The following is a 5,000-nucleotide window of genomic DNA, read 5'->3' as shown; positions in this document are numbered from 1 at the left end:
AAAATCGGACGAAAATTCGATTTTTAAGAACGTTATAGGCGAGGAGTGACGCGACGGTGAGTCATCGCCGCGTGGGTTTTTCCCGGGGCGCGGCCGGAATTTCCAGGGCTACCTGGAATCTACGGGCGTGACCGCGTTAGATCCGTGTTAGTGGGCATAGCCCTAGGAAGTATTCGTATCGTGGTGCTATTCTCTGTGGATTTCCTTGAGGTGAAGTGCAAAAACTCAAACGAGATTTGTAATTTCAATATCCTCGTGGGGACCGTGCGGGTTTTTCACCGAATATCTCAGCCGTCAGGCTAGATATCGGGGTGAGATCGCGGCAGTGGATAGCAGACACTAGTACGGACAGAACGGCTGCTCGAAAATCGAAATCGGTCCAGATTTCGATTTTTGGTAGCAATTAGAAGTGCGCGAACGTCGACCGAGGGAGAATTCCGGGCGGGCCACGTCAGCGCCGCCATTTTGGACCGACCGCGTGGCACGTAGCCAACGCCCAGTGACGTCAGCGACGCCATCTTGGGTAGGGCGCGTGACGCGCGATCAGCGCCTGGGAGAGCGTGCGCGGCCATCTTGGATTCGACCACGCCGCCGACCGAGCGACCGAACCCGAGCAGAGCCGACGGGGCCCGATCGCCGAGGAGGAGTGGGGGCGAGCCCCGAGCGCTGCAACCGGCCGACCGTACACGAGCGGATCCGGCGGGATCCGAGCAAGGAGGAGGAGTGGGGGACGGTCCCCGCTTCAGTATGGCGCCGACTGCGCCAGCGAAGGTAGTCTTGTCGCGCTTGGGCGACAAGACAAAGACGACAGCAGCAGCAGCCACAACAACAACAACGCCAGCGAGGTCTACGGGAGCAGGACAGCCTCCTACAACGAAGAGGAAGGCCAGCGTCACGCCGGTCAAAGAGACCGGCAGCGAGGGAAACAAAAAGAGGGCAACGGAACCCGCCCCGGAGCAGAAGAAAACCGTGGCCGGTATGAAGGCCACGGCCAGCGCTATTGAAGACCGGATGCTGCAGTTTTGCATGGATCCGGTCAAGAAGATCAACAAGGAACAGGCAGCCGTCATCATGCGTCTCTTCAAGGAGATGCGTGGTGTAGTGCAGGACCTCGTAGAGGAGAATAGCTTCCTGGAAGGGAAGTTGGAACAAGCGACGTCGATAACAAAGACGTCGGCAGCGGCGCTCAACGGCGCTGTACAAAAATCGCTCCAGGCGACCAGAAGCCTGGAGCGTGTAGTCAAGAAGGTCGAGGCACCCCAGGCAGTCTCCTACGCGGAGAAGCTGAGGACGGGAGCAACCGGGACACCCAAGGTGGTCCCAGCATCGCTCGGACCAGCGAGGAACGTCGCGATGATCTTCCCCGAACAGAAGGACGGGGATATTCGATCCAGCGAGCAGGCCAGGGAGGCAGTTTTCACCCTCGTTAACCCTAAGAAGAGGGGACTCCAGGTGAAAGCTGTGAGGAAAATCCATGGCAATGGAATTGCCGTGGAAACAGCGACCGCCGAAGGGCTCAAAGCCCTTACGGAGAGTGAAAAGCTGAGGAAGGCGGGACTGACCGTAAGGACACCCGCAATCAGGAGGCCGAAAATGACCCTGTTCGACGTCCCACGGGACATGGCAGAACAGGAAGTCAGGAAATGCCTGCAGAAGCAGAACCCGGACGTAGTCCGAGAGGAAGACCAGAAGGAGATCAAGTTCTGCTTCAGGACCGGGCGAAAAGATGCCGAAGAGACCAACTGGGTGGTCGAAGTATCGCCGAAGCTGCGGACGAAGATGCTGGAAGCGCATAAGCTGTTCCTGGCCTGGAGCGCATGCAAGGTGCGAGATTTTCTCGCAGTTAGCAGGTGCTACAAGTGCCAGGCTTACGGCCATATAGCGAAGCACTGCCGCCAGAAGGAGGAAGTATGCGGCCACTGCGCGCATACAGGACACAGCGCGAAGGCGTGTCCAAAGAAGAGCCAGCCCGCAGTCTGCGTGAACTGCAAACGGGCTGGCAAGAAGGGGGACCACGCCGCTTCCAGCGCGACGTGCCCAGCACATGAGAGAGCGATCCAGTGGTCTGTTAGCAGGACTAGTTATGCATAATAACCCTGCCACAGACGGAAGAGGACTCACGATCCTGCAGCTAAACATGCAGCGATCGAAAGTCGTGCCACACGAGGTCAGGCGACAAATGGAGGAAACTGATGCGGATATCCTGCTTATGCAGGAACCGTATAGTTTCAAAAGAGTTATCCCAGGTTTCGGGACGGGCGCTACGATAGTTTTTCACAACCACGCAGACGAACCGCCGCTCGCGGCCGTATGCGTGAGGAATAGAAAATTTTCCGTGCTCAAAATCGCAGACTTGTGCACAACGCATTGCGTCTGTGTTCAGCTCTTCGACGGTAGCACGGAACTGTACGTAGTGAGTCAATACTTTCCGCCGTCGGAAAGTATTGAACTCGGGCTAGCCCACCTCGACTCAGTACTAACAAGGCTAAGGGGGAAAAAGATTATAATAGGCGCGGACGCGAACGCGAAGTCGCATGTATGGAACAGTAGAGTCACCGACGAACGTGGGGTACTACTCGAGGAATTACTCGTTAGACATAACTTGTTAGTGCTGAACGAGGCGGGACATCCCACCACGTTTGAGAACACGCGGGGATCATCGAATATCGACGTCACTCTCGCGACCTGGGAAGCTATACCGCTCGTACACGGCTGGAAAGTGTACGAGGACGGAACCTCCAGCGATCATAGAATCCTGGAGACGCGCCTGAACCTCGGCACGCGAAGAGGACAGCCGCCGCCCCTACAGCCACGGTACAACACCAGGAAGGCCGACTGGAACAAGCTCCAGAGGACACTCATCCAGGAGAAGCGCTCCTTGACGAACGCCGACCTAAACAGTCGGCAAGACGTCGAGGCAATGGCGGAAACCATGGAGCGGGTAATATTGACCGCCTGCGAAGCGGCAATGCCCAAAAAGAAATGGCACCAGAAATCTGTACCGTGGTGGACAGAGGAACTGACAAGGATGAAGAGGGCAACCTACAGGGCAAGAAGACTGTACCAGGGGACACACGATCCCCCGACGAGGGAGATACTTAAACAAGAATACCGACGGTTCAGGAGAACCTACACGAAAAAGGTGACGAGCGAGAAGAACCGCTCATGGCGCCAGTTCGTCACCAGCCAAGGGAACCAGGAAGTCTGGGGTGTCGCAACGAAAACATCCCTGGGGAAACTCAGGAGGGAGGAAGCCACTTCCTCGATCAAACTGCCACACGGGGGTCATACGACCTCGTGGAGATCAACCGCGGAAGCGATGTTGACGGCGCTCGTCCCGGAGGACGACATGGAGACAGACACCCCAGAACAAGCAAGGACACGCATGGAAGTCCGAATCCAGCCAACAACGGCGGACAGCCCCCCATTCCAGTGGGAAGACCTGAGTGCCGCTGTAACGCGCCTCAGAAGAGGTAAATGTCCGGGGCCGGACAGGATCGAGGTGGAAGTTATCCAGAAATCCTGGGGATGTCTCCACGAGGAGCTCCTCAGGCTCTGTAACGGATGCCTCGAATGGGGAGTATTCCCAGCTCGTTGGAAGGTGGGTACGATCATCACAATACCCAAGGGACCGGACAAGGATAGGAGTAACCCGAAGTCGTATCGGCCAGTTTGCCTGCTTTCAATGGTAGGGAAGCTGCTCGAACGACTGATGGCGAATAGACTCGCGAGCATGTTTCTCGATCATGACCTAACCTCCGACCGACAATACGGGTTTAAACCTGGACGGTCGACGGAGGAGGCGATCGTTAAATTTCGTAGTATTCTCAGGGAGAGGGAATTCGCGGAGGCAAAATACGTGATAGCGATAGCGTTCGATATTTCGGGCGCTTTCGATAACGTATGGTGGCCAAATGTCCTGTACGAACTCAAGAGGAGGGACTGCCCACGAAACCTTTACAGGCTAGTGGAAAGTTACTTCTCGGAGAGGGCAGTACAGATCGTGGGGAAACAAGAATCAGTCCGGAAACCCGTTACCAGAGGCTGCCCGCAGGGCTCGATATTGGGTCCAAGTTTTTGGAACCTAATTTTCGATGACCTGCTGGCGGTTCTCACATCCGACGAGCTGGAATGTGAACCGGTTGCCTATGCGGACGACGTCCTGGTCGTGATTTCCGGCAACTCGAGAGAGGAGCTGAGAAGGAAGGGCCAGGGGGTCGCCACGGCAATGTCCGAGTGGTGCGGAAGGAGAAAGCTGGAACTCTCAGCCGAAAAGTCGGAGATGCTCTTGGTCAAAGGATCGCTCGATGCAGCGCGTCCACCGACCATCCGCATCTCCGGCAGAGGCATAAGAATGAAGCCAGCAATTCGGTACTTAGGAGTACACTTTGAGAAAGGACTCCGGTTGAACACGCATATCGTGACAACTTCGGAGAAATGCAGAGGTTTGTTCAACAGTCTCGCGAAGGTGGCCAAAGCGAACTGGGGACTGGGGCATCGCGCACTCCGTCTTTTGTACGGGGGGCTCTTTGTACCCATAACCACGTACGCGGCGGCGGGCTGGAGCGACCTGATGAACAAAACGGCAAGACAGATGCTGGCTCGTTCTCAGAGACAGGCTCTCCTTCGAGTCACCAAGGCGTATTGCACGACGGCCTCGGACGCACTAACGGTGATCGCGGGCGAACCCCCGATCGACCTGGTGGTGGAAGAGAGGGCAAGAAGATACTGGATTCGGACGGAAGAAAGAAGAGGACGAAACAACGGCAACGAGGAAGAGGAAGGCCGGGATTACGGCGAAGAAAGAAGACGGGCGGCGGCGGAAATGCTGGATGCCTGGCAGGAGCGTTGGCAGGTTTCGACCCATGGTCGGACGACCTTCGAGTTCTTCGGAGACGTCCGGCAGAGAACACGGGCCACCTGGATAGAACTGGACCACTATGTCACGCAATTTCTTAGTGGTCACGGTAACTTCAGGTGGAAGCTCAGATCCTTCGCTC

This window comes from Colletes latitarsis, unplaced genomic scaffold, assembly GCF_051014445.1.
Source record: "Colletes latitarsis isolate SP2378_abdomen unplaced genomic scaffold, iyColLati1 scaffold0039, whole genome shotgun sequence".
In the NCBI taxonomy this organism is placed as follows: Eukaryota; Metazoa; Arthropoda; class Insecta; order Hymenoptera; family Colletidae; genus Colletes; species Colletes latitarsis.
Note: the sequence above shows the minus strand (reverse complement) of the source record.